Raw genomic sequence first — 11,332 nt, forward strand, 5'->3', positions numbered from 1 at the left:
AAAAAAGGCAACAGCTCAGAAAGGATGAGGCAAATTACCAACACTAATCAGTCTCTCTCTCCCTTTCCCCTTGTATGATAATTATGATAATTAACAAGCTAACAAGCTTCTAGTAAAACAGTTCCAGCATTTCAATGTATAATTAATATTTACATCCATAACAAGTTGTCATTTATGGTGCATGTTGATTTTCTTTTTTCAAAGGAAATTGCTCTTTATACTCAGAAAAGAAAAATCCTTCAAGAACATGCACTAAAAAGGCATCCTAAATTCAGAAATCATGTCTTTATTTGCTATTTATTTATTCAGGGATATGTGAGTGTTTTAACATCTGGGGTTATACAAATTATCAGTGCACATGTGTAAATAGATGTAGTTTAATTTTTTTCTTCACAGAAGGCCATAAATCCACCACCATACTCAAAATCACTTGTGTTGCAGGTGTGTCCTTGCACATAAACCTTGTATCGTCTTTTAGTGACCTGTATAGCCAAGTTCAGGTGACCAGCCATTTGCAGAAATGATGGGTCCTTATTATGCAAAGTAGCTGCTTGCTCCTGATGTTTTCTTCAATAATGCAGCATCTGTAGTTTTCTACCTGCTGGGAAATATAGAGCAGGAGACAAATACTTCACTAAAATAGCCTCATGTTTCTCAATGCTCATGCAAGATGGTAGCCATGCCTGGATAACACAGTGATGATGGACAAGAGTTGCCTACAGAAGCAAGGGCCACTTCTCTTTTAGTATAAAATATCACCCATGGGCAGCTGGGTAAACTGGCTCCAACAAACATCTTAAAACTGCAGCTTCTGCAATACAGCTGAAAGATGTTAAAACCTGAGAAGACTGGTACAGTCTCAAGGGTAGGTTTTGATTGAGTTCCTCTTAACTCCATGTGTGATGGCAAAGGACTGTCCTCAGACTCTCACAAGATGATGGCATTTCAAAGGAGTAACCAAAGGAGATTGGACAATGATTTACTTGGCATCAAAAAATAGGTTAAAGGATGAAGAAAATCTCTAGAAATATACAGAGAAGAGAAACATTGAGAGATACAGCCAAGAAAAATTCTGGCAAGATTTACTGATCTTATTCATTAATATTGGATCCAGCAATGCATGCTCTTTGTCCAGTTGTTTTTCAGGTTTTTTCCTCCCCACGAATTCAATCACCAATGGAAGCATGGGTGATAGGGTGAAGGGCTTGTTCCACCAGTCCAGCCCCGGGGAAGGATGATGGTGCTGCAGGGTGGGTGCCAGCTCATCCTCCAGCTCCCTCCGGTGGAGACCACACCCATGCTCCCGGGTATCTGCTCGGCAGGAGGGATGGAATAGGGAGCAAGGGGAAGGAAAAGGGAGATAATACACACCAGGGAAACTAGGGTGGCCTTGGGTCTCTTTAACACACAAGTATTCCAGAAAAGGAAAGGCACTATAAATATCCACAGCATAGGGAGAAGCTCATAGAAATAGCCAACTTCAGAAGGGAGTCAACACTTTAGATTTAAGTTGGAACCAAAGGTAGATTGATCCGTAAGTGAAGGTGGACCTGAATTCTGGCATTACTTCTCTGCTAGATGAGATGAAATATGTGGTCTAGATATATAGTCAAGTCCACAGAACCTGAACTAATTAAAACACTTCATTAAATCAGTCACATCCCAGCTGTGGAGCATAAGCATTCATCAACACCAAGTCATCATCCTGTACAATATCTCACTGTAAAAAAGGAGGAATCATAACCTTGTGCTTCTTCCAAACTACTACACAGACAGATCCCTGTAAAATTTGATAGCAAAGTCATCTTGTCACTGTTTCCTAAGTGAATGACAAACTTTGAATGAATTCCTTACAAATATATTCCACTCACCTTGTTTGGATACTTGAACAAGATTTATTAAATATGCACAAAAAGCCAGAACAGAAATATGTCTAGTGTGCATACCTAGAAAATGCCGTCTAAGCTCTGCCTCCTGTAGTTGTTTCCAGCCTGGAGGTGGGTACTTTGCCATGATGAAATATAGAAGAAGTATTGCACACAGGATGCTCAACAGCTGTTGGGCCGTACATTTGATTAATAAGGGCAAAATAATGACACAGGAGACTTAGATTTCTTCCACAAAGCCTTTCACCTAGTACCATATGGCATTTAATTAAGAAACTAGGACACTACAAGATACAAGATCTTAGATTAAATTTATTAAAAATTAACTGATATTTCTCAAAGTTCTGTTTGAACTGGGAAATCTTTATTATGGGCTTCAATCTCTACTAAGAGTCTGTGACTTTTATATATGTAGCATATATTTAGACCTATTTTTATCAGTGGGGAGAAAAAAGTTTTAGCTTTGCAGGTGGTACAAGGTAGCACTTCTATTTATCTATGTGCAATTCAAGAATTATGATAGGAGTTAGGCAGTTCAGATGGTGCTCTTAAGCCATAAAATATTATGAAGGAATTTCATTCCTCTTTTACTGTGGAGACTGAAGAATTTCTCTGCTGTCATTAGTGACTTACTAACTGTGCACTGATCCAAAAATGTGACTATTTAGAGACTGCTTAGGCAAGGAGATAGTTCAACAGTGATATGGAGGCAAATTAACAGCAGTAGTGCTACTGTCAGTAAGAAGGAGGATGCAAAACTGCTTTAAGAGGGACTAAATAATAAGCTTCTGATAAAAAAAGAGGAAATAGGAGGGACACATTTTGGTAGGACTTTCAGTTGAATCAGGGAACCTTCTAGGGACAGAAAGAACAAATCTACCTAGCCATGATCCTGAACAAAGACTACCAAATGAAAAAGAAGTTGAAAAACTTAGAGCACCTCACCCCTTCCCATCTCTTCTGAAGAAATAAAATGAAGAAGTGTGTGTGTATGTGTGTACACATGCTTATTATTTCTGCAGATCTTTCTTTCATGTTCTTCTAAGCAGTGTGTAACACTGTGTTAGAGTCTGGCACAAAGCCTGTCTGTGCCTTTGTATGCTTGTACTGGGTCTGCAGCCCCACAGAGCCCCTAAGGACTCAGCTTTGGAAATGGCTGGATGTGCAGCAGTGGGAGTCCACAACTCACAGCTCAAAGGCAAGACACTTTCCTGAGACCTCACATTGGGCTGTGAGATATCCCATGATGAAAATTCTAGTTAAAGACAATCTTGTCTCACCTTGGACTGACACTGAACAAACACAAAAACATTTCTCATGTGTGGGAAATACTGCTTCTTACTCGGTGGTGAAGGAAAAATTTGACATGGACTTTATCACATCCTTGGAGGATGTGAATGCATCCTTGTGCAGCTCTCCCTCTATACAGGATAATACAGCCCCCTTTGTGGACAATTCCCAGCATGTGGAGAGATCTAGGAAAAGCTAGTAGTTCTTGCCAACCTTGCTCTGCATGGGACTTTAAGGTTATAACTCCCTGGAAACTCCCTTTTGTTCCCAAGAGAAGTCATCTACCACTCCCTTGACTCAGCCCAGGACCATCCTCTTTTCTCCAGCAGTGCTAACCCCAACAGAGCTTTTAAGTTAAAAGCCCCTCATTGCTAACACATGTAAACCTAAAAAGATTCCTTAGGAATTAAAATAGGTTTTTCATGTAAACATGGGATCTGTATACAACAAAAGAGAGAAAGAGATGAGGAAAAGAAGAAAGAAAGGAAAGCAAGCAAGCCCATGCCCAGCACCGGGAGCCTTGACTATACTGATCATAAAACATAAGGACAGATTCAATTGTTCACATTTTATTAATGAGAAAGTTAAGCTCTCTCTCTCCTTCACATATTTTTTTTGTCTTCTAAATCTACTCTATTTCAGCTGGTAGCCATTCCCCCTCGTCCTGTCACTACACACTCTTGTAATGCTTGTACATTCACCATATTCATACACTCACCTATTTGACTCATGTCAAATATGACTCTGAATTTATGAATACCATGACTTGTCCATGTCTCTCATTGGGAATTTGGACCTTAGGCTACATGCTTGCTACCCTCAACCTTAGAGATTCCAAATGTGTAGGCACCAATAGAATTAATTTCCCCAAATCTCTTCCATTTTTGCACTCTGCATACACGGCTCTTAGTCATGCTTTTCATGCAAGAAAGGTCCATACAAAACAAGTGATCTCTCTCCCAAAGGGAGAGCAGAGGTGCTGGGGACATGGCCGTAGTCCCCAGGCCCCTGGCCTCATTCCTCTGAGTGGGAGCATGGTCTCACTTGCCTGCCTCTTTTTCTGGAGCAGGTTGTGCCTTCTGCACTTGCATGAAAAGAAAATGCCCATCTCCTTGTCTTCTTACAGGCATTCACATAAGGGAAAATAAAGGGCTTTGCCTTAGTCAGAAAATGTCAGCATTTGAGTCAATGGCAAACCTGATTTATTTTTTTTCCCAGTAGGTAAGAATGTGCTTCTGTGCTGAATAACAGAAGATATCCTCCACCACCCCCTCCTCACTGCCTATTTGTTTTCTCCAAGTTAAGTCTGTGAGGAAATCCTCTCGGTAAAGCCAGTTAATAAGATTAGATAAATGTCTTTGAAAACAAAATGCTGATATAAAAATCAGAACAACAGAGCACCAGCTGGCTTTTCTTTTGCTCATTCAAATGCAGCTGGAACACCACAGCCAGTAACGTGCAAACTGGGAGTGATAATCAATAAGCAGTGAAACAAGAGCAAGATGCCTCTGGAGGAATTTTCCCTTGGTGAGAAAGATGGATTAACTCTAATTCTCAAGGCACATGAACAAAAAACATTTGCCTAAATTCAGACATAGTTTAAATACTGCTCCAGAGAACCGTGACAGCCTGGAATAGCAGTGAAATAAGATCCTCAGGACACAGTCAATGATGATATTTAATGTAGGCACTGGTCTTTTTTAATGCAAGGTAGCTGCTGCATTGTATAAGGAACATATAATAATGATGTATAATGATTAAAGGCTGTTTAGTTAAGGACAGAGGGTGAGAGAATGATATTGCTGACTATTATAGCTCTGTGCATACAGAGGCATGCAGTTCTGGGCAGCTTATCCAGCAGGGTGCTGTGTACACAGCAGGCTAAAGACAGAAACATTAACTAAATCACAAGTTCGGATCATTTATCTTATCGTCGCATGGGGGAAGAGTTTATCTTTCAAGCAGGCACACCTGCTCTCCTTGTAAAACTTGACTCATTCCATCACCAGCCGCGTTCTTTCTTCTTGTTCAAACACGCCGCTGCAGGAGCGGGATGGAGCCCAGGGTGGGTGTCCATGTCTCCTGGAGAGAGCTCTCCTCTGCATCTGCACATCCTGTCTCAGGTGGGAACACCTGCCTGTCCCAGGGCACCGCCCACGGCAGCAGCACACAGGCTCCATCGCACATTCACATCACCCACGACCAGGCGGCCGGGCTGAGACCAAAAACACTCTGCAGGCATTTACAGAAACAACACAAACGCCTCATTTTGTGCTTCTGCTGATGGAGTAAAGTGATAGGAATTAAATTTGAGAATCTGCTGAAATCTGAGAGTTTCATTGGGTCTAGTGAACTGTGTTCAAAATCTAATTGACTGGGATTTCAGATGAAACTTGTAATGTCTTTCAAGATAAAATAGATGTGAAATCTCAAAACTCTGGCTAAGACGGTGGCATCAAAGCCATGTGGATGAATGATCACCTCAAAAAGCGTATTGAATTAAGCAAAGATCACCTAAATATTAGAAATTGGGATTAGGATCTGAAAATGTCACGTTAGAGATGACAGCGTGTGCCACCAAAGCGGGAATTATTTCAGTTAATCTGACCTCAATCTTAGGCAAGACTGGTCCTATAGACGAGGAACTAAAACAAGAACAGGTGCAGGGAAATGTTACTGGGCATATCCACGAAATAACAAACCTATTTTATGAGTGGACACTAAAAAAGCTGTTCTTGTTCAACATAAAAAAAATTAAGTCTGACAAAGGATATGGTTCCTTATTATAAATACATTGAAGTGATATGCAAACATTAGATAGAGAGCAGAGCCGCCCAACTACAGGACAATATTGGCACAAGAACAGATTAATATGAATGGGCTGTGAAAAGAAACTTGGATACTAGAAGAGGGTTTCTAAGCAACATGGACAAGGTTCTGGTACAGCAGTACAGCAAACAGATGAGCAGGAGAGAGATTATTTCTGGTATTTGACAGGGCTGAAAAAGATGGTGTGCAATCTGCTTGACTGAACCAGCAGCAGACAGCATCTAGGAGGTCCCTTCTAGTCCCATCTTTGACATTTCTAAATGGTTTTCACTAATTGGAGGGGAAACTGTACACAAAGGTCAGGCTTGGTATCTTTGGAAAATTTGTATAAAAACACCTGAATAAATAGAACTTACATTAGGCCAGTTTGTAAAAGTCAAAAGGAAATGAAAACTTCCTCCTGATTGTTAACAGCTGCAATCCCTGCCATCCAGCAAGGCTATTGGCAAGAGAATCCCCACTGTCACCAACCCACCGAGGTACATGGCCCGTGCACTCACACTCACACCCTTCTTGCCCTGAGCCTGCAGAAGCCACAGCCACAGATCACCACACCGCAGATGCTGGGCTGCAGGGCTCCCTCCATCACACATCCTGTCTTTCCCACAGACAGGGCAGCACCTTGCTTGAATGTCAATGAAAACAAACTCTCAAAATATCCACAGCATAGGTTTGACACAGCTCATGTTAAATTAAACTCCGTGAATCAAGTACATGTATTTACATATGTGGTTGCTCTTTCCTGAGATCAGTGTCTGTATTGTTTCAGTATGTTCACCTGCTTAAAAGTAAGGGGTGCTAAGAAATTCTGATGGCCACTATCTCATATTAGCTGGTATAGATAATGAACAAAAAAAAAAATCCAGTCCCACAGTAACCTCCCTTGTCCTCCCCACCCTGCTTCATTATATATATGCAAATCACATGGGAGACTAAAGCTAAAGCTGAAGTAAAAAAAAATAAAAAATTACAAATCAGGTTAAATTGTTCGGTATTTCTAGCATGAATAATAGACTGTAAATACATAAACAATAATGGTGTGTGATAAAACTTTAAGCTCATAGTGTGATTTCTCATGTCGAGTAACTACTGAATAAACAGCAAACTGGAAGACAATTGTGTAGAAGCTCTGTATCCTGGATCCAGAGCGCAGGTGCTGGGACACATCTGCCCCCAAGGGTAGCACAGAGACCATTATTCTTAACCAGAAAACACCCTGTCCCACTTTTACAGCAGAAGACCCAGGAGGACAGAGAAATGCTATCAATTTGATGGCCATCAGTTCTGTAATCATCCCACAGCCATGTCCCCAGAGGTGCATTTAGTATCAGACGCATTTTCAGCCAAATAAATATTCCAGACTTCATGTTAATACACCATTAAAATGACACCATCATGCTACATGGAATACTATAAATTAGACCTTGAATATTAGAGGCCAGACAGAAATAGCCATTACTCTCTCCCCTGCCCTTTTCTCCATCACTGCCTACCCTCCCAGAGAAAAAATATTTGTAAAGGAAGCAGAAAATGGCTTGCTTGTCACAGGGCCTGTGACTTTGAGGCTGACACTCTTTCTCTGCTGATTCATGTTCCTAAATATCAAGAAATGAGCAGCAGGAGGGTCAGCTGGAGAATATTTTTAAGTCAGAGCATGGTGTTGAAGATGTGAACTGGGTTTGCTTTATCTTCGCTCCTGCCTCGTTTTCTTCTCCCTCTTTCCTCACATCACATCATCTCTCCCTTCCCTTTGGAGCTATATAAACTAGAGGGCAGGGCATCCAGCTGCTTCCACAGCAGAACAATGTTTGGGCAGAGTCCATGTTGACACAAGTGCATTATATCCTGAAGGGTCAACTGCAGCTTTTTTTTTTTTCCTTTTCTTTTTCTTTTTTTTAATCAACTGTGTAGAATTAAGCTTCTGCTTTTGCACTGATGCCATTAGTTCAACATTTATGAGGTCATCTAATTGTCATCTTCTATCACTGTACTATCCTGCCAGTTTAAAGGCAATATTATTTTCCCATTAACACTACCAGAAACCCTCCCCTTCCTTAATTTTTAATAAAAGGTGCACGTAGGACTGGCTAGACAGCCAGGACTCCATTCTTCATCTTGGGTTTTTCTGAGGAAGGATTATTAGGAGGAGCCTTATTGCTCTCTGCAACTACCTGAAAAGAGATTGTAGCCAGATGTGTACCGCCCATGTTTACAATGTGCAGTTTGAGTATTCCTTGGTAAATGCATCATCCTGCAGCTCTAAAGGGGCAAAATAGCTTCAGTCACCTAGAGACAACAGCACAGCCAAAACACTCTCATTGCTGTTTCTGAGAAACAGAATAATTCCTCACCATTTCAGAAAACAACCCATTCCCATAAAATGCTCTTAAAGTGAAGTTCAGCCAGTGGAGTTGCTTGCAGAGAGGTATATCTGGCACAATTCCATCTATTACCCAAGGATGTAGCTTTACTAGTAAAGTTCCTCACAGATTTGAGACTGACATTCTCAGAACAAGCAGCCTGTGATTCTTCTAGATATTGTAGGCACATTTTCTGCATGCTGTAAGTTCTTTTCCTGGTGGGTAGACACTCCATAATCTGTGGAAAATGGACTATCTGATGGTGCTTGACTTTTCTTTCTTTAATGAAATCTCTACCAAAATCAGCACAAAGAAATACATTCCCACTTCCCTTCTAAAAATTGCACATTAATAATTCAGTGTGCAGATACATTTTAGATAAAAAACAATCAAGCAAATCAAAGATTTTTGGTTTTTTAAAGAAACTTCCACCAAGTCTTTGTGTGTTCACTCTTCCAAAACACAATGCTGTGGTATCTCAGAGTTTCTGAAGTGGCAGTGTAGGCACTGTACTCTTATGTTTCATTGAGTGCTCGTTCAAAACAGCTGTATGTTCTATATAAAACATGTTTACATAGTAAATGTACTTCCTGTAGACACAAAGAAATGTTAATGAATAACCATTCCTGCATTTCAAATTTTGCAGGGCTGTGGGAAGGATCAGTGCATGACAAAATAGTTAATGTTCACCCACTTTCTGGCACATGAAATCTGTTACTACAACTAATCCCTTACAAAGAAAAGAAAACATGGAAAACAAACTGGCGCTGGCTGGTTCTACTACACTTTTTTTTTTTTTTTTTTTTTTTTTTTTTTTTTTTTGAGAAACTGTGAGATGCATATACAAGGGAGAGGAACAGAGGAGGTATTCAGTGGAGAATGCCAGAAGGCATGGACTCCTTTTGGTAGGCAAGGCTGTTGGCTTTAATTGTGTATATTGTCTTGGATTCTCACCTTCAGAAAAAACGCCAGTTTGATGTCACACAGTATTCACTAACCATATTTACATCCTATTGCCTGAGGCCAAGGGAAGACAAACAACAGGCATTTTCCTTTCAATTTCTATCTGAAAATCTATATGGCTTAAAAGACTTCTTAAATAAGAGATTCCATTGATCCTTGAATTTTTTTAAAAAGCAAATATTGGGTGTTCTAACTTATAGTGCTGCCCCAAAAACGCCTCAAGAAGAAAATTAATTTCTACTCTAAGCAAAGTTCTTCCAGAAACACAAAGATATCAAAGAATCTAGTATTTGGTTTGTAGCTGTGAAGTCCCACTCATGATCCTCACTTCCCTGCAATGTAAGCTTCTACATTAATGAGGATTTTCTATACAGCAATTTTATCTGAACTACGTGGCTCTTTCTTTCAGTCCCCAGAGAATACACAAGCCTGAAAAAGATGTACAGCTAGAAACCAACCCCCTTAAAGGGAAACTGAAACAGCGTGGGGAGGATCCTTACCAGAGTAAGGGATCTGCCCCAGAGAAGATGGAACAGGGATAGTTTATACCAGCCAGGAATCTGCTCTGCATCTGTAGACCAATTTATGAAAAAAGGGCGATACACCACACATGGACCAGATGCACTCATGTAGTGTAAGGCAAAAACAAGCTCTGCTGGGGGTGTTTCAACATTTCTGCACAAGATTTCACAGTGTACAAAAATCACTTCATGTGTATAAAAAATCTTTTCTAACTGCAACCTCTCTGCATGGTTTGAAATTGCTACTGTGGACAAGGTTTTCAAAGGCCACCTAGTAAGCAATGCTCAACTTCACAAGGCAGCATATGAATAGCACATTTCAGTTTCAACAGACTGAAAAATCATTACCACAGGAATAAGGCTGAGACCTTAGTGAAATTTTCTCAATAAACATGTTTCTTGATGGTTATGATTTTTGTTCAAAAGATATTTATTGGTCTTGCGAAAAACTTTTTTTGGTGCTCTCACAGAAATTAATAAATGACAATCTGAAATTTTTTCTTTTCGGAATAGCAATACTTATGTTTTGTAAAAAACACTATTTTGTTAAATTATTTATTGAATTCAAAGAACTCATTCTTTTAAACTACGCAAAGAGAGGGGCAGCTGATGGACTTCTGACAAATCCCAAAAGTCCTCAACAAATAGTGTGGAAAATGTGATGAAAATCTACTTAACTATTAAAAGTTTGCAAAAAAACTTTTTCAGATGTGTTCGATTTCTTCAAAAGTGATATGAAACAAATGAGAAAAGAAAGAAAAAAAAAGGAAGTTTCTACAGATGACACAGTTAGAGACACATACCAACAAAACTGATGAAATCAAAAGAAAATTAAATTTTTTTTATACACATCCTAAGAAAGAGATATGAATGTCAGTATGGACTGCTATTTTGAATTACCAAACACTGCCACCATGTGTTCACTTCAAAGGCCATAAGGCTGCTTGAAAACCGCTAGATGGGATGTATTAAGAGATAAAGTAAATCAAATTCGTTGCTCTATCTCTTACGTAAATGTTTCTGTATAATGCAGTAGTGATGACAACTCCTAAAAGGTTTTAATTACTTTTAGTTGCTGGTGTTATGTTTGAATAAGAACACATGGTTCTGTTTCTAACCCATCATATTGCCATTGAGGAGAGCACAAACTAGAGAAAGACTCAAAGGACATAAAGAACAAGCTTTGTTTCCCCACACAGATGCTTAACCCTAAAAGATATTTCATTGTACTGCTGCAATGCCCACCTCAGCACACTTGTAGTTGATCCTGATGCTCCTTAGAAGGTACCAAAAATCACAACATTGAAATGGCTTGAAGCTATGTCAGGAGAGGTTTAGGCTGGATATTAGAAAAATGTTCTCCATCCAGGAGGTTTTTGGGCACTGGAACAGCTCCCCAGGAAAGTGGTCACAGCACCAGCCTGACAGAGTTGAAGAAGCGTTTGAACAATGCTCCTGGGCACATGGTGTGACTCTTGGGGAT

Source organism: Erithacus rubecula, assembly GCF_903797595.1.
Source record: "Erithacus rubecula genome assembly, chromosome: 2".
Classification (NCBI taxonomy): Eukaryota; Metazoa; Chordata; class Aves; order Passeriformes; family Muscicapidae; genus Erithacus; species Erithacus rubecula.